The sequence below is a fragment of the Bubalus bubalis genome, chromosome 10 (genome assembly GCF_019923935.1).
Source record: "Bubalus bubalis isolate 160015118507 breed Murrah chromosome 10, NDDB_SH_1, whole genome shotgun sequence".
Taxonomy (NCBI): Eukaryota; Metazoa; Chordata; class Mammalia; order Artiodactyla; family Bovidae; genus Bubalus; species Bubalus bubalis.
The window spans coordinates 76,748,610-76,773,803 of NC_059166.1; the positions used below are offsets into that span (position 1 = coordinate 76,748,610).

At 39.1% G+C, this 25,194-nt stretch overlaps 1 protein-coding gene across 1 annotated transcript in view; it reads left to right on the top strand.

Moving 5' to 3' along the window:
• The window catches only part of NKAIN2 (sodium/potassium transporting ATPase interacting 2), a 1,210,503-nt gene that overhangs the window by 159,810 nt on the left and 1,025,499 nt on the right, over window positions 1-25,194 (top strand). The gene's annotated exons all lie outside the window — the stretch shown is intronic.

Sequence of the window (25,194 nt, forward strand, 5' to 3'; positions counted from 1 at the left end):
AGGCATTTTTAAAATTGGTGTGTAGTTAGTTTATAATATTGTGTTATTTTCAGGTGTATAGCACACACACACATACACATATGCTTTTTCAGATTCTTTTTCATATGTTATTACAAAATATTGACTATAGTTTTCCTTGCTATGTAAGCAGTAGTTGTTGATTATCTGTTCTATATGTAGTAGTGTTACATGTAAATCCCAGTCTCCTAATTTATTCCTCCCCCACCCCCATTTGGTAACTGAAAGTTTGTTTTCTATGACTGTGATTCTCTTTCTGTTTTGTGATTAAGCTCATTTGTATCCTTTTTTAAGCTTCTGCATGTAAGTGATATCATATATTTGTCTTTATCTGGCTTATGTAACTTAGTGATAATTTCTAGGTCCATCCATAATGCTACAAATGGCATTATTTCATTCCTTTTCATGGCTGAGTAATAGTCCATTGTGTGCATGTATAGGTATGTATGTATTATATATATATACCACATCTTCTTTATCCGTTCCTCTGTTGATGGACATTTAGGTATCTTCTATGTCCCAGCTATTACAAATAACAATAAATGCAATGAACACTGAAGTGAATGTATCTCTTCAAATTATGTTTATCTCTGGATATATGTCCAGGAGTGGGATTACAGGATCATATGGTAGCTCTATTTTTAGTTTTTCGAAGAGCCTCCATACCATTCTCCATAGTGTTGTAACAATTCATATTGCCACCAACAGTGTAGGAGGGTTCCCTTTTCTCCACACCCTCTCCAGCATTTATTATTTGTAAAATTTAGATGATGGCCATTCTGACTGGTGTGAGGTGATACCTTATTGTAATTTCAATTTACATTTCTCTGATAATTAGCAATGTTGAACATCTTTTAATGTGCCTTTTGGCCATCTGTATGCCTTTTTTTTGAGAAGTATCTGTTTAGATCTGCCCATTTTGTACCTCCCAGTTATCCCAGTGTGGAAAAAGCTGCAAGTGGTCTACCAAAATCTATACTATTCTTCCTGAGCACAAGACATGACTCAGCATTCTTTAAGTTAAGGTACGGCAATATGGTTTAATTCCTGGCAATGAAATGAGAGTAAAAGTGATACATAATATTTCTGGGTTTAATACTCTAAGATATTGGGTACATTCTCTTTTTCCCCTTTCCCTTTGAATTGGCTAGAATCTGAGGCAACCATTATTGACCATGGAGAAGATAATGCAAGGGACGAAACTGCATTAATGATTGCTTGGGACTGAGTTACCTGCACTAACCTTGACTTTCTAGCTAGTGGAGGTGATGGAATTCCAGTTGAGCTATTTCAAATCCTAAAGATGATGCTGCAAACATGCTGCACTCAATATGCCCGCAAATTTGGAAAACTCAGCAGTGGCCACAGGGCTGGAAAAGGTCAGTTTTCATTCCAATTCCAAAGAAAGGCAATGCCAAAAAATGTTCAAACTACCACACAATTGCACTCATTTCATACGGTAGTAAAGTAATGCTAAAAATTCTCCAAGCTAGACTTCAACAGTATGTGAACTGACATCTTCCAGATGTTCAAGATGGATTTAGAAAAGGCAGAAGAACCAGAGATCAAATTGCTGACATCCATTGGATCATTGAAAAACCAAGAAAATTCCAGAAAAACATCTACTTCTGCTTCATTAACTATGCTAAAGTCTTTGACTGTGTGGATCACAACAAACTGTGGAAAATTCTTACAGATGGGAATACCAGACCACCTTACCTGCCTCCTGAGAAACCTGTATGCCGGTCAAGAAGCAACAGGTAGAACTGGACATGGAACAACAGACTGGTTCCAAATAGGGAAAGGAGTACGTCAAGGCTGTATATTGCCACGCTGCTTATTTAACTTATATGTAGAGCACACCATGTGAAATGCTGGGCTGGATGAAACACAAGCTGGAATCAAGATGGCAGAGAGAAGTATCAGTAACCGCAGATATGCAGATGACACCACCCTTATGGCAGAAAGTGAAGAGGAACTAAAGAGCCTCTTGATGAAAATGAAAGAGGAGAGTGAAAAAGCTGGCTTAAAACTCAGCATTCAAAACACGAAGATCCTGGCATCTCCTCCCATCACTTCATGGCAAATAGATGGGGAAACAATGGAAACAGTGACAGACTTTATTTTCCTGGGCTCTAAAATCACTGCAGATGATGACTGCAGCCATGAAATTAAAAGACGCTTACTCCTTGGAAGAAAAGCTATGACCAACCTAGACAGCATATTAAAAAACAGAGACATGACTTTACCAGCAAAGGTCTGTATAGTCAAGGCTATGGTTTTCCCAGTAGTCTTATATGGATGTGAGAGTTGGACCATAAAGAAGGCTAAGTGCCAAAGAATTGATGCTTTTGAATTATGGTGTTGGAAAAGACACTTGAAAGTCCCTTGGACTGCAAGGTGATCCAACTAGTCCATTCTAAAGGAAATTAGTCCTGAATATTCATTGTAAGGATTGATGCTAAAGCTTAAGCTTCTATACTTTGGCTACCTGAGGCAAAGAACTGACTCATTGGAAAAGACCCTGATGCTGGGAAAGATTGAAGGCAGGAGGAGCAAGGGACAACAGAAGTTGAGATGGTTGGGTGGCATCACCAACTCAATGGACATGAGTTTGAGCTATCTCTGGGAGTTGGTGATGGACAGGGAAGCCTAGTGCGCTGCAGTCCATGGGGTCACAAAGAGTCAGATACAACTGAGGGACTGAACGACAACAACAACGTTGACTCTTTTCCTTGGTATTATTCTATGGAAGTGGAATAAGCTTTTTAAAAACTACAAAGTTTGTTTTTGCTTTTTTTTTTTAATTTGAGACTTCTAAACAGTATTTCTTAATTTTTCATATAAACATTCTGTATAGTACCTTGAAATTCTATATCTTCACAGAACGAAGTTACAAATCCTCATATTCCTTATTGAAACTGTCGCCAAGAATAGCAAATACCTTTTTTTAGGTATTCCCACCTTATATTCTGATATAAGGTGTTACTTCTATTTTCATGGTGAGAGACTTCAAATTATAACCTGGCCCTGGATCACCGAACTCTGCCCAACATCTCCATCTTCAGTGGCCTTTGTAAGGATGTCATTTACAATGTTATACTTTTTTTCAATAGACCAAAACAGAATGTGGTTTGAATGAGAAGAATGCTTATTTCTTGTGTAAAAGCCTAGAACAACATCCAGGAGGATACAGCAACTCTGTTTTATAAGACATTTCTTCTGTCTTGTGGTTCTGCCTTTCTTGAGTGTGTTCTTCAAAGACTAAAATATGTCATCCTCACGGTAGAAGGGCTCAGTCATTCTTACCATGAACTGCAGTTTGCATAATAGCTTCGGTCCAGATCCTAGTGTTCAGAACTGAATCAAATCACCACACCTACATGCAAGAGATGGAGAAATGTAGTCTTTAATTGTGAGGCCATGAGCCCAATTAAAATTTGGTTACGTAATTACAAGGAAAAAAAGAATGATAGGTATTGAGGGAAAGCTAGTGATAACTACCATACTACACAGCTATATGAAATTTGTAAAATTACCTGCTTGGTCTTTCTGAGATGGAAATCATTTTTGTCTTCTAAATATTCCTCTCCCATGGTCTACTTGATCTTTGCATGCAGCAGAAACATCCAGCTAGTCAAAACAACAAACCAAACCTCCTTATTCCTCATATGTCTAATATGTCTAGTATCTATTCCTCATGTGTCTAATCCATGACACATCCTGTCGATTCTGTCTTAGTAACATTATGTTCACTCTTCTCCTTTCCTCCACTCTGCAAAGATTGTAGAAAGCTTATGCCTTCATCATCATCTTCTCTTCAACTGTTACGCTGACAGTGGGTCTTTAAATGGGATTGGACTTGAAGTATTGTGTCCCTCTTAATCCATCCTCCAAGACCATAATGATCTTTCTTAAATTCAAGTATGTTCATTTTACTCTTCTGTTAAAAGCCTTTTGATGGTTCCTCATTGTCTGTGCAATAAAGTCCAAAATCCTTAGCTAAGCACTTAAAGCTCTCCATGTTCTTACCCCTTACTTTGAAGTATTTTCATCCTTATTACTTCTAATCTACACTTTAGCTATCCCATTCCAGTTTTCTGACTGTGGCATGCTGATAAAATCTTGGTGAGTCTACTTACAAATTTTTCTCTTCCAGGAAAGACCTTTCCTCCTGGCAGTAAATCATTTTTTAGGTCAGTCTTAACACTGTGACTCTCATGAAGACTTTGCTGACTCCTGTGTGCCTCCAGGTTTGCCTCGCTCATTAACGCCTACACTGTTTCCTTATGGTCCTTTACAACCAGGATAGTGCTGGTCACATCCATGTTCTGGAGACAGAAACAAGGTTAAGACTCTGCAGATATTTATGGTATAATGTCTTGTATAGATATTAATGTAAATATTGGATTTTTTGGAATGTTTGTTTATATGTCAGTCAGTGGCAACCCACTCCAGTACTCTTGCCTGGAAAACCCCAGGGACGGAGAAGCCTGGTAGGCTAAGAGTCGGACACGACTGAGGGACTTCACTTTCACTTTTCACTTTCATGCATTGGAGAAGGAAATGGAAACCCACTCCAGCGTTCTTGCCTGGAGAATCCCATGGATGGAGAAGCCTGGTAGGCTGCAGTCCATGGGGTCGCTAGAGTCAGACACAACTGAGTGACTTCACTTTCACTTTTCCCTTTCATGCATTGGAGAAGGAAATGGCAACCCACTCCAGTGTTCTTGCCTGGAGAGTCCCAGGGACGGAGGAGCCTGGTGGGCTGCCATCTATGGGGTCGCACAGAGTCGGACATGACTGAAGCGACTTAGCAGCAGCAGCAACTCTATTTGAGAAGTCCTTGTGAAAAGATTTTGTCTTTTAGTCATATTTGAAGGCTTAGAAATTAACACAGTTTCTAGGATATATTAGGTATACAATAAATGCTTCTTTAAAGATCTAAGAATATACTGTCCAGTACTAATGGTGGGAAAGCAAATTGGTACAAAAACTTTACATAAGTCTGGAAGTGTTTACTAAAAAATAAAGTAGTCTACCATATGACACATTAATTTCATTTCTACTAATTTATACAACTTGAACATGTTTGCCAAGAGACATGGACAAATATGTCCATAGAAACATTTTTTTGTAATAATTGGAGGATGAAAAATAAAGTCCAAATGCCTATCACTATCATAGATGCATATCCTTATGCATCTTTCACAATGCATAAGGAAATTGTGGGGTATTGAAACAATAGAATTTTATACAGGAAGAGAACTGAATAAGCTACAACTACCCCAAACAAAGCGCAAAAACAGTCAATAAAATCCCCACTGAATGATCCTATTTGTATAAAATTATGAAACAGAAAATGCAGTGACAGAATCAAGGTAGTAGTTCCTTTGGGAGGTGAAGGAGGGGATAGTGACTGGAAAGGAACAGCAAGTTGGGGTTCTGATTTGCTGAAGGTGTTTATATATCCTGACCTAGTAGTTGGTTCCATGTCTGCTCTGTGGTAATTCATCGAACTATGTGTTTTATACTTCAGCAAAATAAGTTTAAAAAGAAATAACTGAATGACTGATAGGCTAGAGTAAAAAGGATTTAAAATGGGTCAGTTTTAAATTTGTTGCCATGGCTTTCTGAATGTGTCTCCTGGGACAGACCCTCTGAGCTTCACCTTCTCCCCAAGAGGATGAAGAAGATGGATCTATGGTCTGCAAAGTTCATTCCAGTTCTGGCAGTCTGTGCCGAAATTAAGAGAAAAGGTGAAAGGACCCTATTTCATGTATTTTTGAAGATGGCCTTATGCATTCAGTTCAGTTCAGTCACTCAGTTGTGTCCAACTCTTTGAGACCCCATGGACTGCAGTACGCCGGGCTTCCCTGTCCATCACCAACTCCTGGAGCTCACTCAAACTCATGTCCATTGAGTTGGTGATGCCATCCAGCCATCTCATCCTCTGTCATCCCCTTCCCCTCCTGCCTTCAATCTTTTCTGGCATCAGGGTCTTTTCCAATGAGTCTGTTCTTCTCATCAGGTGACCAAAGTATTGGAGTTTCAGCTTCAGCATCAGTCCCTCCAAGAATATTCCGGACTGATTTCCTTTAGGATTGACTGGTTGGATCTCCTTGCAGTCCGAGGGACTCTCAAGAGTCTTCTCCAACACCACAGTTCAAAAGCATCGATTCTTTGGTGCTCAGCTTTCTTTGTAGACTTTCTTTATAGGCTTTATGAATTAGATTAGGTCAAATCAGAAGGAAAAATTTCCATCCTTTTGCTACGTTCATGCTTAAATCAAGTCAAAATTCTGAGACACTTTGACAATAGGGAGCCTGAACTATAAATCCATTACAAAGTCTTTACACTGCTGTAACTGATTATACTACAGATAAGTAAATGTCTCAGTTGGCACAGTGGAAGACGTGTACCTTCCTCACTGAATATAGAACACATACTGTGTAGATCGGTAGTAATGGGCTACTATAAATACGAATGACCAACCTTCATAGATTCAGTCCTTACAACATTTAAAACTAAAACCAATTACAGACTCCTCCCTGTCCTTTGAATCTGGGTAATGATGACAGTCAACATAATTAAATCATTTCCAAGTATCAGCTCATACATTCAAATAAAATGCAAATTGAGATAATTTTACTAATTATAAATAAATATTGGATATTTTAGAAAACTCAATTTTTGCACAGAATTACTTGTATAGTTATTGTATTCTTAACAATTTAAGCATTTAACATTTTACAAATTAGCCAATGTAGAGATTTGAATTTGAATTATCCAGATTACATTGTTATTAAATCTACCTTTTTCAACTGTTGTTTGTCCTCAGGGTAGAATTAGGGATAGAATATGTAACAATCCTGCCTTATTATAATTATTTTACTGTATACTCAGTGTTTAGATATGACTCTGCTTCTATAATCTACAATAGATCTTAAAGGAAAATATTCTTTAAAATTCTTGAAAGTTAGTGAGATGAAAAATTACTTTAACCATGAAGTCTCTACTTTGAATTCTGCAAACATTGCTTCTGTGGTATATTGTTCTGTACAAGTCATGCATTAATACCCAGTTTAGTGTTATAAATCTCCTACAGCAGAGGAGAGAGGAATCTTCCCTTTAAATATGTTTGTAATACTCACCTCTCCTCTTCCAGTCAGTCAGGAAATTTATTGAAAGACTACTCTGCAGACACTTGGAAGGACTCAGCTTAAGAATAGGGTGTGTCTCCCTATCCTTTCCCGGCAGCCTTTAGTCAGACACAGATAAGACTCAGAATCAAAAACACCTGGAGAACAGAGCAGAGGACTATAGAGTAATGAGCTGAACAAACGATAAGGATAATAGAAATACAGAAAGGAGGGTGGTTATTGTGTATGGTTACAACCCTCAGTGATTTCAAGAGGAAGATCAGCTCGTAAAGATAGCTAGGTGTGTTCTGCCTGAGAGGCAGGGTAGGTGACTAGAGAGGCAGAGCCGTCAGGAGTCCTATTGATCTTTCTCTGTTGACGCTTTCATAGCTGTTCTTACCTTCTCTCTCAGCAGGTGAAGTTACCTCTTAACTCACTGAGATCATCAAAGCGTTCTGGCCGGGATTCCCTCCTCTAAAACAGTTCAATATAACATCTTCTTATTTACATTGCTCTGTAGTGTCCACATGTTCTTTCTTCCCTGCTGCTCATGGAGGAAGAGGCATTAGTATTTTAATTCTTGGTCCCCTTTCCTTCCCGTTCTAATACAATTTCAGAGAAACCTCTCCAGATTCATTCATTTCTCACACGGAAATAGTTACATGACACTTTGGGGTTTTCAAAAATTATTTGGCTTATTTATATGTTCTTTTCATTGTGACCCTTACTAACTCTGCTTGATATTTAGTTAACAGTGAAAGTGTAAATAGATTCCCAACTTTAAGCTCCCTGAGGGAAGCGTGTGTATTTTCATTCTCATTTTCCCTAATGGTATCTTAGGATGTATTGTTGGATCAATAAGAGACTGCACAGTTGCTCATGCTTCATCGTTTTGTTTTGTTTTTATTGTATCTTTCCTTTTATTCATCTGTTCTTTGATTATTCCAAGGATTGCAGGTAGTCTATAGAAATAATATAAAACATGAAAGCAATGGTAAGAACATAAATATGTACTGAAAATGATCACTCATATATCTTGAAAACTTTTTCACTTGATCTCCCATCTCACCTTGCCGCTCTTCTATTTGACTTCCTTCTTAGCAAGCACATCTTCAAAATGAGTGGTAGGACCGCAACCTCCATTTTATCACCACCCACTCAGTCCTTGAACTCTGTCTAGTCTGACAGTTTCTGAAAAGCTGGTCTCTGAAATTGCTTCCTCCAGGGTCATTTATGAATATACACTTAAAAATTCAAAGCACTTTTATCATATCACACTCTCTTTGCTCTATGACATGTAACACTATTCTTCACAATTCTTCTTAAATAAATCAGTATCTAGCTTGGTGTTACTAAGTGTTGCTATTCCAGCTCTTCTCATTCCTTTGGCTGCTCCATCTCTGTCTCAAGTGTTTGCTGCTTTTCTTTCTCTTGCTTCCTAAGCAGTGGTATCATATAAAGCCTAGGCATTTGTGACTTGCCTTCTCCCTCTACTATCTTTTCTGTATGATTTTGTTTAATTCTATAGAGAAGCTTTATGTCCGTGATGGTACTCAGTTTTCCCTTCCATTCAAGTGCACTGTCCACCAGAACACTGAACAGTATTCTTCAATGTCTGTCTTCCGTTCAAAAGTTGACATGTATAAAGTGGAGACCTTTGACTTCCTCTTTAATTTGATTGCATCATTGTTAGCCAGTATCCAGGATTTCACCATTTGGAGACATTTTTTTAATGTCTTCCTTTCCTTTTCTTGCCATTTTGAGTCCCTTTAGTTTCTCTTTTCCTTTAATTTCTGCCGTCTTTCTTCCATTTGTACTCATATTAGTAAAACTTTTTATTCATTACCCTTCTGTGATACACATTTCCAATGGGTCTTCCTACATTGTCTTACTTGAGCCAGTCTTTTATATATTAAACATAACGAAATACATCTTCCTTCAAAATTATTTACTGCCTCTCTTACTTACAGTAGCAGTTCTCAGTCCTGATTGTCACAAAAGGCAGGGCCATCTATGTAATTTGCATACCCTGTCCAAAATGAAAATGTGCAGCCTCTTGTTTGAAGGCAGGAAAAAAAATGCCATTAAAGGAATTAGAATATAAAATTTTTTCCACTCTTCCACGGTCTCTCAACCTGTTTCTAAAATTTCTATTTAACGTTGTGCTAAGTAAAGAAAAATTAAAAATTTAAATTATTATCATGGATTTTACTAGTCATGTTTAAATGACTAATGACAGTTTTAAGTGCTAATATAAACGTATTTAACTCATGCGGAAACATTGACATTACACAATTTTTGTTTTGTTGTTTGTGTGTGCATATATACTTCTTTCTTACCAGAACAAGGGCAATACTGCACAAATCTAACTCACATGTTTTTATTTAACTTTTCGATATTCACATTTTATTAACATTCTCATTTGGCTTAAAGATAAATAAAGAATAATTGGAAGCAAAAGACTCTATAGGTTGCCCTATTATTGGGTTTCCCTGATATCTCAGTTGGTAAAGAATTTGCCTGCAATGCAGGAGACCACGGTTTGATTCCTGGGTTGGGAAGATCCCCAGAAGAAGGGATAGGCTACCCACTCCAGTATTCTTCAGCTTTCCTTGTGGCTCAGCAGGTAAAGAATCCACCTGTAATGCAGGAGACCTGGGTTCTATCCCTGGGTTGGGAAGATCCCGTGGAGAAGGAAAAGGCTACCTACTCCAGTATTCTGGCCTACAGAATTCCATGGACTGTATAGTCCTTGGGCTCACAAAGAGTCAGACACAAATGAGTGACTTTCACTTTCATTATTCTCTTTTCTTTTATGTTAAATCATTTTCAGTGTAAATCATTGACTAATACAGAGAAGTAGTATGAACAAGAAGGGAAATTATAAGGTCCCTTGGTGGCTTCTGTTGCTTAGAATGCCATATTTTCTTTCTGCCTTCATGCAAATTCTGGTTCAAACAGAAAACATGGCCTCCTGGAGGCTATCAGCACCCCCACTTACTCATTCATAGATGTAGTAAGCTTACCTTATATTTACTTTGAGTCTTGCTGAATGAACTTCCATACATCTTGGGTTCACTAGAATTTTGTATTCATGGGCCACAGTGAACACTATATATGAAAAACATGACAAAAGATGACAACAGATGAAAGATTAATGCTAATATTATTAAAAGTTTCATGGTGGTTACAGCAGAGTGATAATTAAACTAAGGCTGGGACCCTTAGAAGCATGGAGTCCTATGAGACTACATAGGTCTCATGAAATCTGGGTCTGTATCTGTGGATTATTTTAATAAACCTATTTACATAACAGAATTTGTTACAGACATTGAAAACAAACTTGTGGTTTGTCAGGGGGAAGGGAAGAAGGGGATAAATGGGAGATTGGGATTGACATGTAGACACTACTATATATAGAACTGCTTCTCGGCCTTTTGGCTAAGATTAAGTGTAGTATGGGGGTTTCTCTACTGACTCAGTGGTCAAGAATCCACCTGCCTATGCAGAAGATTGCAAGAGATGCAGGTTCAACCCTTGGGTCAGGAAGATCCCCTAGAATAGGAAATGGCCTACGTCAGTTTTCATTCCAATCCCAAAGCAAGGCAGTGCCAAAGAATGCTCAAACTACTGCGCAGTTGCACTCATCTCACACGCTAGTAAAGTAATGCTCAACATTCTCCAAGGCAGGCTTCAGCAATATGTGAACCGTGAACTTCCTGATGTGCAAGCTGGTTTTAGAAAAGGCAGAGGAACCAGAGATCAAATTGCCAACATCCCCTGGATCATGGAAAAAGCAAGAGAGTTCCAGAAAAACATCTATTTCTGCTTTATTGACTATGCCAAAGCCTTTGACCATGTGGATCACAATAAACTGTGGAAAATTCTGAAAGAGATGGGAATACCAGACCACCTGATCTGCCTCTTGAGAAATTTGTATGCAGGTCAGGAAGCAACAGTTAGAACTGGACATGGACATGGAACAACAGACTGGTTCCAAATAGGAAAAGGAGTTCGTCAAGGCTGTATATTGTCACCCTGTTTATTTAACTTCTATGCAGAGTACATCATGAGAAACGCTGGACTGGAAGAAACACAAGCTGGAATCAAGATTGCTGGGAGAAATATCAATAACCTCAGATATGCAGATGACACCACCCTTATGGCAGAAAGTGAAGAGGAACTAAAAAGCCTCTTGATGAAGGTGAAAGTGGAGAGTGAAAAAGTTGGCTTAAAGCTCAACATTCAGAAAACGAAGATCATGGCATCCGGTCCCATCACTTCATGGGAAATAGATGGGGAAAGAATGGAAACAGTGTCAGACTTTATTTTTCTGGGCTCCAAAATCACTGCAGATGGTGATTGCAGTCATGAAATTAAAAGATGCTTACTCCTTGGAAGGAAAGTTCTGACCAACCTAGATAGCATATTCAAAAGCAGAGACGTTACTTTGCCAACAAAGGTCCATCTAGTCAAGGCTATGATTTTTCCTGTGGTCATGTATGGATGTGAGTTGGACTGTGAAGAAGGCTGAGTGCCCAAGCATTGATGCTTTTGAAGTGTGATGTTGGAGAAGACTCTTGAGAGTCCCTTGGACTGCAAGGAGATCCAACCAGTCCATTCTGAAGGAGATCAGCCCTGGGATTTCTTTGGAAGTAATGATGCTAAAGCTGAAACTCCAGTACTTTGGTTACCTAATGTGAAGAGTTGACTCATTGGAAAAGACTCTGATGCTGGGAGGGATTGGGGGCAAGAGGAGAAGGGGATGACAGAGGATGAGATGGCTGGATGGCATCACTGACTCGATGGACGTGAGTCTGAGTGAACTCTGGGAGTTGGTGATGGACAGGGAGGCCTGGCATGCTGCGATTCATGGGGTCACAAATAGTTGGACGCTACTGATCTCATCTGATCTGATCTGAGTACTAAAATACTGCCCCAGTATTCTTGCTGGAAAGTTTCCATGGACAGAGTAGCCTGGCAGGCTACAGTCCATACGGTTGCAAAAAATTGGACATGACTAAACAACTGAGCTTGCCCAACTAGTTTGGGCAAGAATCCCATAGAAGAAATGGAGTAGCCATCATAGTCAACAAAAGAGTCTGAAATACAGTACTTGGATGTAGTCTCAAAAATGACAGAATTATCTCTGTTCATATCCAAGGCAAGCCATTCAATATCATAGTAATCCAAGTCTATGCACCAACTGGTAATGCTGAAAAAACGGAAGTAGTTGTATGGTTTTATGAAGACCTTTGGAGAAGACTTTTGAGAGTCCCTTGGACTTCAAGGAGATCCAACCAGTCCAGTCCATTCTAAAGGAGATCAGCCCTGGGTGTTCTTTGAAAGGAATGATGCTAAAGCTGAAACTCCAATACTTTGGCCACCTCATGAGAAGAGTTGACTCATTGGAAAAGACTCGGATGCTGGGGTTGGGGGCAGGAGGAGAAGGGGATGACAGAGGATGAGATGGCTGGATGGCATCACTGACTCGATGGACGTGAGTTTGAGTGAACTCCGGGAGTTGGTGATGGACAGAGAGGCCTGGCATGCTGCGATTCATGGGGTCGCAAAGAGTCGGACACGACTGAGCAACTGAACTGAACTGAACTGATAAGACCTTCTAAAACTAACACCCCAAAAAGATGCCCTTTTCATCATAGGGGACTGGAATGCAAAAGTAGGAAGTCAAGAAATACCTGGAGTAACAGGCAGATTTGGCCTTGGAGTACAAAATGAAGCAGGGCAAAGGCTAACAGAGTTTTGCCAAGAAACACATTGGTCATAGCAAACACCCTCTTCCAACAACACAAGAGAAGACTCTACACATGGACATCACCATACGGTCAATACTGAAATCAGATTGATTATATTATTTGCAGCCAAAGATGGAGAAGCTCTATATAATCACCAAAAACAAGACTGGGAGCTGACTGTGGCTTAGATCATGAACTCCTTATTGCAAAATTCAGACTTAAGTTGAAGAAAGTAGGGAAAACCACTAGACCATTCAGGTATGACCTAAATCAAATCCTTTACATTATATAGTGGAAGTTATAAATAGATTCAAGGGATTAGATCTGATAGACAGAATGCCTGAAGAACTATGGACTGAGGTTTGTGGCATTGTACAGGAGGCAGTGTTCAAGACCATCCCCAAGAAAAAGAAATGCAAAAAGGCAAAAATGGTTGTCTCAGGAGGCCTTACAAATAGCTGAGAAAAGAAGAGAAGCAAAAGGCAAAGGAGAAAAGGAAAGATATACCCATTTGAATGCAGATTTCCAAAGAATAGCAATGAGAGCATAAGAAAGTCTTCTTCAATGATCAATGCAAATAAATAGAGGAAAAGAATAGAATGGGAAAGACTAGAGATCTCTTCAAGAAAATTAGAGATACCAAGGGAACATTTCATGCAAAGATGGGCACAATAAAGGACAGAAATTGTATGGACCGAACCAAAGCAGAAGATATTAAGAAGAGGGGGCAAAAATACACAGAAGAACTATACAAGAAAGATCTTCATGACCCAGATAACCACAAAGGTGTGGTCACTCATCTAGAGCCAGACATCCTGGAATGGGAAGTCAAGTGGGCCTTAGAAAGCATCACTACAAACAAAGCTAGTGGAGGTGATGGAATTCCAGTTGAGCTATTTCAAATCCTAAAAGATGATGCTGTGAAAGTGCTGCACTCAATATGCCAGCAAATTTGGAAAACTCAGCAGTGGCCACAGGACTGGAAAAGGTCAGTTTTCATTCTAATCCCAAAGAAAGGCGATACCAAAGAATGCTCAAACTACCGTACAATTGCACTCATCTCACATGCTAGCAAAGTGATGCTCAAAATTCTCCAAGCCAGGCTTCATCAGTTACGTGAACCATAAACTTCCAGATGTTCAAACTGGATTAAGAAAAGGCAGAGGAACCAGAGATCAAATTGCCAACATCCCTTGGATCATTGAAAAACCAAGAGAATACCATAAAAAACATCTGCTTTAATGATTACGCCAAAGCCTTTGACTGTGTGGATCATAACAAACTGTGGGAAATTCTTAAAGAGATAGGAATACTAGACCACCTTACCTGCCTCCTGAGTCACCTGTATGTAGGTCAAGAAGCAACATTTAGAACTGGACATGGAACAAGATACTGGTTCCAAATCGGGAAAGGAGTACGTCAAGGCTGTATTTTGTCACCTTGCTTGTTTAACTTATATGCAGAGTACATCATGAGAAATGCTGGACTGGATGAAGCACAAGCTGGAATCAAGGTTGCTGAGAGAACTGTCAATAACCTCAGATACGCAGATGATACCACCCTTATGGCAGAAAGTGAAGAAGAACTAAAGAGCCTCTTGATGAAAGTGAAAGAGGAGAGTGAAAATGACTTAAAATGCAACATTCAGAACACCAAGATCATGGCATCCAGTCTAACCACTTCATGGCAAATAGGTGGGGAAACAATGGAAACAGTGAGATACTTTATTGGCTCCAAAATCACTGAAGATGATAACGGCAGCCATGAAATTAAAAGACAGTTACTCCTTGGAAGAAAATCTATGACCAATCTAGACAGCATATTCAAAAGCAGAAACATTGCTTTGCCAACAAAGGTCTGTCTATTCAAAGCTATGGTTTTTCCAGTAGTCATGTATGGATGTGAGAGTTGGACTATAAAGAAAGCTTGGCGCTGAAGAATTGATGCTTTTGAACTGTGATGTTGGAGAAGACTATTGGACTGCAAGGAGATCCAACCAGTCCATTCTAAAGGAAATAAGTCCTGAATATTCATTGGAAGGACAGATGCTGAAGCTGAAACTCCAATATTTTGGCCACCTGATGTGAAGAACTGACTCATTGAAAAAGACCCTGATCCTGGGAAGGATTGAAGGCAGGAGGAGAAGGGAATATCAGAGGGTGAGATGGTTGGATGGCATCACCAACTTGGACATGTGTTTGAGTAAACTCTAGGAGTTGGTGATGGATGGGGAACCCTGGCATGCTGCAGTGCATGGGGTTGCAGAGTCGGACATGACTGAGTGACTGGACTGAACTGAAACAGCTGAGCATGTGTAGACTCAGTGAGTAGCCGTTCCCTTTTCTTGTCCAGGGGATCTTCCCAACCCAGGTGTTGAACCCGGGTCTCCTACATTGCAGCTGGATTCCTTACCAGCTGAGCCACCTGGGAAGCCCAAGAATACTGGAGTGGGTAGCCTATCCCTTCTCCAGCAGATCTTCCCACCCCAAGAATCAATCCAGTGTCTCCTGCATTGTAGGCAGATTCTTTACTGAGTTATCAGAGAAGCATACATATAGACTAGATAACTATAAGAGCATACTAAATAGCACAGAAAAGTACTCCTTACTCTGTAATGACTTATTTGGGAGTAGAATGTAAAAAAGAGTGGATGTATGTATATGTATAGCTGACTGACTTTGCTATACAGCAGAAAATAACACAACATTGCAAATCAAATATATTCCAAAAAAAAATAATTAAGAATTTTAAAAAGTAGTCTCTAATCCCAACCTCTGGGAATCAGAGTGTCTAGAGTGGGTTCTAGACATGTGTATTTGAAATTAATGACAACAAATGATTTTGTGAACTGAATAAAAGTTCCTGTTCTCTCAGGTGATCACTGAAAGATGTTTATAATCAATTCCTTAATTTTATCACACAGCTCCCTACTTAGACCCCTTGTCTGTGATGCGGTAAGATTGTTTGATGTCTCCAGTTTATAGTTCCTGTTTTGGCTTACCCTGGATTGCTCTCACCGTTATCCCCAATTTCAGTGCTCACTTTCTCCTCACTACTCATGAGGATTGTACCATTGTTTTCCTTAAACACATATCGAAGCCTAACTTCTCTGTAAAAATCTTCCTCCACTATTCCAGCCCATGGTGAGCCCATCTTTTCCTCCGTTTTTATAGGTCTTGTGTTATAGGCCATTTGTTTTATGTGCCGTCGTCTACAGGGCCATTACTTATCCTTTTATGTACATGTTCTTTTTTTCTCACTAGATTCAATGTGTCCTGAGCACCTGGTCTTGTTTTGAGGTTTAAACTGGTCATGCTAGGGTCTAAGAATTACAATTGTTCCTATAAAATCTTCAAGAATAAATAACTCTTAACAAATAAGGTAGCCTCTGTTTCTAAACTTGATGGGACTGAAGTGCTTTTCGGAAAGGGATTTTTTACTCATAATTAACTTTTGTCAGTCGCCATAACAGCACTTTAAACATTATTTTTTGGAATTTAAATAAAATCATTGAAACTCATCTGAAATGGGATACTTTACCTGTGCTGTCGTAAATCTCTACAAGAGTTGTTGAATCTGTTTTCTACAGTGATTCCCCCTCCATGCATGACATTTGAGTAGTTTTCCTAAAAAGAATTTTCAAAAAAATAAAGAAGCTCTTCTTAATGAATTAAAAAGATGACTTTATGAAGCTTGTTTCTGTACACTTGATTTGAAGCCAGAAAAAATAGATACAATTGGAATAGTTTCTTTTGTCTTTCTTGGTTTTTAGCTGAAAATTAGTAGCCAGAAGGAACCTTATAAAATGATATAGTGAATGTATGCAGTAATGTTTTCCCTGGGGAAGAAGTGAGAGATTATGAAGCTGTCTCCAAGTGGTTCTCTTACAGTTTCTGTAATTACTATCAAAGCCAATGCGTTTTAAAGTGAATTTGAAAAGTAAGGAATGTACTTTCAAGCAAACACACATATATGCATACATGTGGTAGTCTTATGATAAATTAATTAAAGCTGTCTCACTTTTTAAATAAATTATCAGCATATTTAATTAATGCCTAAGGCCTGCTTCCAGTGTAAAAAGTTACTTTATATTTCTATGATTGTGTAAGTGTATGAATAGATTTTTTTGTTAAACTTTAGTCCTAAAGGAAAAATTTTACTACATGTTATTTAGACTAGAGGTGTGGGTTTTTCTTTAAAGACAATATATTCTAATACTATATCAAATTTAGGAAAATAAGTTATATTTTTATATATCATTTATCTAATGTCATTTAATCATATAAATAAAATATCTCTGAGTTCTAGCAGAGTTAATGCAGGATTTGCTTCTAATTCAAATATTAAATTTAATTGTCCAATCATGTAAGTTGTGCTACATTTATAATCACCAAAAGAACCCTGGAGGCTCTTTGTGCTTTTTCTTTTAGGCCATTTAGGGAGAATGATGGACGGTCATCCTAGCTATGGCTCTGCTTTGGTTCGTCCTTTCTTTAAGGGGAAAAATAGACAAGAAAAGGAATAAAAAGAAATACATCCTTGCGGTGGCATTTTGTGACATTTTTACATTTGAACATCTGGAAAGCCCAGTGTGACAGTGACAACCAGACTGACAAAGCTGCTGCCTGCATTCACGGCCACACACACAAATATAGGCGCCTAAAGCACCACTTGAATTCTGAAAAGCTCAATAGAGTTTCTCCCCATGTTGGCCTTGAAGATAGAAAGGGAAGCCACGTTCATTTTGAAGATGCATTCTGAGTATTGTACATCACCCACACTGGAAAACAACAGTTCCAAAGAAAAGAACATGCATTATAGGAAAAGAGAAGAGAGCAGCTGTAGAACTGACTCTAATTGCAGACCCTGGATGGATTTGATAATCAAATGACGACTCTGCATAAACTCAGAGTAAAATAGCAAAACATTAATTCCTTCTATTATTGCTTTTATCTATGGAGATGTAGAACAAAATAAATGCATAAAACATTTTAAGAACAGAAATCTAAAGGAAAATAAAATTTCCATATGGAAATATCTACAGAGGTGATGAAAAGATGTCAGAGAAAGAAATGAACCCTAAAATAAAATGCTGACAGAAATAAAAAAGTTAGCTATCTACAATATGCTGTTTTTTAAAGAAGTTACAAAAGAAGAGAATATAATAAAGATAATATCTTTGGTGTTTAAAAGAAGACATGATGTACAGTCTGCCTTGGTCTTTTAGGGTTGCCATAATAAAATGCCACAACCTAGGTGGCTTATAAACAACAGAAATGTATTTCTGTCAGTTCTATAGAGGCTTGAGAATCTAAGATCAGGATGCCAGCATGGTCCCTTTCTGGTGAAGACCCTCTTCCTGGTCTAGTCAGCACCTTTTTTTGTGTATTGTCACATGGTAAAAGGGACAAGTTAGCTTTTATAAGAGAACTGATCCCATTCATGAGGGCTCAACCCTCATGATCTGTTCACTCCTGAAGGTCTCACCTTCTAACACCACGGAGGTTACGGTTCCAGTGTGTGAAAATAGAGGGACATGAACACAAACATTCAGACTACAGCCTAGTGAAATAACTTGGCTAATTTTGGCAGAAATTAAACAAGACTTCTGGTGTTGGGGCTAATTATGCTAAAATATTGTTATTTGTGTGGTGATAAATTTTATGATTTACCTCTAATTGAATCTAAAATTTAATGAGCTATGTGCCAGTGAGCAATGACAGGAACAAAATGAATTGACTTTATAGAACATGGTCTTTAATACTGTTATGGAAAAAATGACTCTTTGATTCACCAGTTTTCTGAAATATCTGCTCATTAAAAATGGGCCCTCTTTTATCATCCTCGAATCTGGAGACTGGATCCCAGTTAGTTCTAGAGAATCTCAGTGACCACAATTTACTATTACCCCCACAGAAAAGTAGCCAATAAAATTAATTAAAATAAAGAAAGAAAGAGGATGGTCTTTTTAGTAGTGAAAAAAATAAAAATAGCCAGTTCTTGATGTCAAGGAGCAACAGGCCACCAGCACCGCCATTATCGCTGCCACAGAGGACTTTGCTCTTCTGATGCTGGGTTCTTGGAGATGTGTGCTACATTGATTTTTCAATAAGAATGTTTTAATATAATGGCTACTGATAAGCCCTGTGTCTGGTCCCTGCCCTATCTGATCCCATCACCCCCTAAACTATTCTAGAAATTATACTATGAACTAGAGTAAATTCATCATTAGATTCAACTTAACTCTCTTTGGAACTGTTTTGATTTCCAGAAAAGGTTTTGACTCATCCAGGATTTCCTTGTTGATAAGAGGTGCAGTTAGATCTTGAATCTATATATTCCCAAGCTACATGTTCATTTACTCTTCTAATTAAATTTGAACCCTTCTGAGATTTTGACAATTCTTGGAAAATTAATTGTTCCAGTTCATATAATAAAACCATTAAGGGTATACTATTGCGTATGAAAATAAGGATGCTATTTCCTAAAAATTGGTCAGTCACCACCCAAGGACTGAGAAATGTTTGGCAGTTCGTTATATTTTACATCACAAAGACTCAAGTATTCATAAATATGGGCCAAAAAAAAAAAAAAAAAACTACATCCCTTTGACCTGGTTGACTCATAGCTGGCGGTAGCTTTAGGTGATAAACTGTGAGTTGCTAACTTGATACTCATTTCCATTTTCTTTGTTCTTACTTGAATCCAGTTTGTTTTGGGTGTTAATGTGCCCAACACGCACAATGGATTATTATCTGTTTCAGTTAATGTTGACAATTTTTCTTCACCTAATTTGTCCAGCCTTATTTGCAGCCACAGGTGTCCATGTGACCCAGTCTGGCTGCTGAAAGGCTTTCTCAAGGAGTGTTTGTCTTCTAGATGAAAGGGGTCAGATATGGCCAAAACTGTCATTTCTGCTTCCCTGTATAGTGTCTTAAGCATGGGTTTGATGCACAGAGCTTCTTGAAAACCCCAAATATCTTAGCCCTGTTATTTTTGAATTGCTGAACTAATAACAGCCACCAACTATATCCATTTAGTCTTCTTTTGTGAGAAAAATAAACTCTTACTGGTTTAAACTACAGTTAACTGGGTTTTCTATTGCTTATAGCTGAAAGCATTCCTAACTAAAATTTTATGGCTTAGAATTGAATAAGCTTACTTCCAATACTAGGCGAAGAGATAAAAAGGAAAGGACAAATGACCATGAGAGCACACCCCGAAGATTGTTTTGATTTTTGAAGTTTCTTTGAGTACTCTGTGCTTCACGATGATTGCCCTTACAATTTCTCAGTCAAATGTCCAGAGATGAAATCATCTGCAGTTGCCATGAAACCAGAACTCATTTACAAGGGCAGCTCTTAAAGAATATAACTCCTTTTCTAAGGCAGTCTCAGGGGATGATCTGCATTTACTAACTATTGCAGATTATACCTGATAGCAAGTAAGGGAGAGAAAAGGTTGATCTATAGGCTCATGGAAAATCATGAAAGTTGTTTAAATCAGGTTCTGGTGGTGGTGGTCTGGTCTTCTAATCTTGATGAGCCTCTCTGACCCCTTTAATCTTGCCTCAAGTGGTTTCCTGGCTGCTTCTCTCTTGATTACCAACTGTTCTGCCCTTTGGAACTCAGAGAAGGTATTGGAGGCTGGAGTCTTGCCTACAAGAAATGGAGGACAAAAAGGCCTTCTGTGCCCAGGAGCCACACAGGACCATGCTCAGCTCAGCATTACAGTCAAGCCAGAAGTGGGGAGAAGGAAGGATTTATTACTTTCAGCAAGCATAGAGAACACCAGAGATCTTTCCAAAAGCAATGTCTCCTGGAACAGCAAAATTGGGGAAGTTTTAAGCTAAGGATACATGCGTATTCACGAAGGGGCTTGAGCAGAGGAGAATTCAGCATAAAATTGAAGGAAAGGTCAACAGAGTCCAAGCTTTAGTTGATTGAAGTCACAGGGTCTACATCATCATCCCATCCTCCACCTGGGTGTGAAACAGGAGGGAAGGGGGCAAAGTACAACCTTTGAAAGAATGACATAGCCCGAGGACACAACATAAACTGATTAAAGTCAATTAGGCCCAAGATGGCAGACAAACCAACTCTTCTTAGACCCTGATACTCAATATAAGCTCATTATAACACATCACCTGAAGCTGAAGCTCCAATACTTTGGCCAACTGATGTAAGAGCCAACTCATTGGAAAAAAACCCTGATGCTGAGAAAGATTGAGGGTAGGAGGAGAAGGAAGTGACAGAGGATGAGATGGTTGATGGCATCACTGACTCAATGGACATGAGTTTGAGCAAACTCAGGGAGACAGTGAAGGACAGAGAAGCCTGGAGTGCTGCAGTCCATGGGGCCAGAAAGACTGGACAGGACTTAATGACCGGAAAACAATACAGCAGTAAGCTAAGTGATGCACCCAGAGATGCCATGACAATTCCAAGGCTGCCCAAAAGACCAAAAAGTGGATGGTGGCCCAACTCCTGGAAATCTCTGCCTCTTCCCCAAAATAGAATAATGCCCCCACTCATTAGCCTATGAGCTTACCCAGCCCACAAAAACTAACTGTACCACATTCGGAGGCTGCACTCACCCTGTGTAATGGCCCACACTTGTCTTTGGAGTGTGTTTCTCCCAAGGCTGCTCTTGCCTTCTGCGATGGCCTACACTCTGTGTGTGGAGTGCGTGTCTCTCTAAGTAAACCCACCTCTTACCTATCACTTTGTCTCTCACTGAATTCTTCAAGAACCTGAGCTCCATTGGGTTCTGAAATGAAGTGTGTGATCTCAGTTGTAAGACAATGGGTTTGGGCTGGCTTCAAGTCCTGGCCATGTGGGTTCAAGTCCCAAGCAGAGTTTTGGCCAGGTTTGAATCCCAGCACACGAGTTCAAGTCCCAATCTGAGGTGAAAGGTTTCAGGTTGGGGGGCCTTAGTTCCTGCGGAATTCAAAGACTATGTCAGAGTGTTATATATATATATCCCTTGAGAAGGAGCTCAGACTCTGTTTTATTGACGAACTATTGTTTCTTGACTAGTTTTCCTTAGTCCCTGCCTTCTCTCATTTCCTTTAAGATCATTGATTATTGCGACATCATCCACAGCAAGCATTGTGGCCAGGCCTAGATCACAAAATGGCTAACGCCCAAAGTGACTTTTCTTATGTCAAGAAAACCATGCCTTGTTCTCTTTCTCTAGGGAAACCCCCCTTACCCTCTCTGCTTACAGTACAGGCAGCTCATGCTTAAAAGACACAGACTCCTCAGCTGGTTTTCAGGGGAGTGTTTTTAAAGCCAGTATTTGAGACTGAGGGGTGCAGGATTCATGACTTTCTTCTGGCTGGTGGTGAGGTAGCGCTGGTATTTCAGGAATCTACATCATCAATCTTCTCCTTCCAGCCAGTCTGGGCTCTAGTGCTCAGATGAAGCATATAGTTTCCATCCTCCATCTGGATGGAAGGGAGTTGTTCTTAGTTCAAGAAGAACAGCTCAAGGATATCCATCATGTTGTTATCCCTTGAGGAGAAACTGGGACTCTGTTTCATAGCTTAATTATTGTCATTAGTTTTCTCATTTAATAGTTTTTCCTTTGTTTCTGCTGACCCTCACTTCTCTAGTTAGGAATTGCTTGTGTCTGCTTTCTGGAACTCAGGAAATGCCTAGGAGACTAAAGCCTTTTTCTACAAACAAGAAACGGGACACAGAGGGGCTCTTGTACTGAGAGGGTCTGATAGGACCCTGCTTTGTTTCGTAGTTATCAATCTGCCTAGAATATCCAAAGAATATAGCAAAGTCCAGCCTTGTCTATCAGAAAATAAAATTCTGGTGGCTAGGATAAAGCAGAAGTAGGTTCCAAGAAGCAGGCAATGGTTCTAGAATGTCAGGTGAGCCTTGTGGCTAAATAGTTCATTTTCAGAGCAGATAACCTGGCAAACTTGAAAATTTAAGCAAAAGTGTCTAGGTGATAGGTTGAAGAGTCTGGGTGGATCTAGGCAGACTGGTAAGGTTCAGACCAAGAGAGTTTGGAGCCTAGAAAATTCTCCAGTTTTGATGAAGTTGTAAAGTCTCAATCAGGAAATTAAACCAGAGCCCAGAGATAATTATTTGAGAAGACTGGTGGTGGTGGTCTTGGTGGCTCTTAACACACAGATACCTATTGTCCAACAAGGGATAGATAATATTAATGCACACTCCTTACCCTGCACTCTTCTCAAGCTGAGATTTGTGACACCAGAGGGCCATTTCTGTATCCTCATAGCAATTTTCTGTGGGGAGTGCGTTCCACAAAATGAAGATGCTAACTCAGCACTACTTGTGGTTTGTGCATAGGTTATTGGCTTTCATATATTTGAAAATGTGACCCATGGTTAGGCTTTATATAGAACAAGACATAAATTAGAAATGAAGCAAGAATTGTATGGTTAATAGTGGACTGTGAATGAAGCACTATGATGCTTTTATCTTATTCAATTTGATTGTATTATCATATGCAGGAAAAATGTTGATTCACAAAATTGATGTCATGATCCAAGACTAGGTCAGGACTATAGTTGGAAAAGTCTGGCTTAGTTTCTATGAAGATTCATTCCAGATGTCCAGTATCGTTGTTCTCTCTTTGATTTTCTTGGGTTACTCAAGTCAGGATTCCTCCAGCCCGTTTCTTCCAGCAACTGTCCCCATAAGCATTGACCCCAACTTGTAGCTCCAGTACATCATTGGTGCCTTTCATAATCCCAGGAGATGTTCACCAGTCCTGAACTTCCTGAATATCTTTACCTGATGTGTCCTCAGCTATTTTCTGGAAGGAGAATTGAGCCATCTTAACACAGGCATGTTGACAACTAGTGCTATGCACTTTCTTTATTTTCTGCTAGCAGATATAGCCTATTTTTGTCCATCATTATGGGTCCAAATTGCTTATCAGAACATGAAATAAATGACAGAAAGAGACACAGTAGCAGGAGAAATACACTGAAGAACATGTCCCCCTCCAGGATAAAGTTGTAGAGCCCTATTGGCTGAGAGTGTTAGCCTGATCCTCATGGGCTGAAAGTTATAGTTTCATCTGCCAGGCTAGCCATTATTGACTGAAATCATGCAAAAGCGCTTAAGGTACAAAAAAGCATTCACATAAGCTGTGCACCACGTGGATTACATGTATATATACATATATAGTTTCTTTGGGAGGCATTTCAGAGTCTACTATTAAAGTTAGTGCAGTAGTTTTAAGCAGAATGTTTGTGTGATCTGCCCTGCTGTTACCTCAGTTCTGGGATCAACATCTCCAGATGTTTCTTATTCTGCTTCAAAGTTCAGAAGGGTGTCTGGATAAGGAACGGAAATAGTCTCTTGTGATTTCCCTTTCTGCTGTGGAATTTTTAAACACAGATCCATGAGATGTTTCTGGATACCCCTTCTCTCCCCAAGGATTTCTTTGCAGAGTCTGTCCTCAGGTTCAGCTTCAGATTAACTTCACACCTTATGCTGTGGTCCAGCCTCAAAGCATCAGAACAAGATATAGTACTATACAATAGTCGACTTTTGCTAAGATCTTCATTTTACATGTGTGTGTGTGTGTGTATAAAATTAGATCTTTTATCTTTTTACATATTACTGAGAAGTCCTTACAAGAGCTGTCCCCGGTGGCCTCATAGTCTGAAATATGTTACTGATTAGCAAATGAGAAATAATTTTTCTGTTTAAGAATTGAAACAAAAAACCCGAGCATATTGGAATAGATTGTTCATTTACCCTAAATCAGTGCAATAGGAATTGCCAAAATAATGACTAATATAAACAGAAAAGTACATTTTATCACAAAGATTTAATAACTAATTGAAAACCAGTGCTGAGTGTTTTCCTGCATATAATTCTAGAGAAAGAAGAATTCCTTTAAGAGCATGATAAAATAAGATTAAAATAAGTATTGTAAAAGTATGTGTCCCTGGTGTAAAGTTCTGAATTATACTAATGAGATACTGTTTAGGGATTTCATAGTCTAAGATATATTCTTTGATTTTTCACCGTGACACAAGAGTGAATTTTGCCCTGGAGCTCAGTATTATTTTCTGCCATGTGTTAATTTTTTGCATGAATGCCTTATTTGCCATCGTTTAGCCTATGCTGCAGGTGGATTGTTAGCCATACTTATTGCTGATATTTTTGTTGGCTGAAGCTGAAGGACAGCTCAGGGTCTTGCCTAGCTCGAGGGTTTTGTGACTGTGAAGGCAATTTTCAAGTGTGATTTGTCATCGTAGAAAAAGACCGGCTTCTTAAATA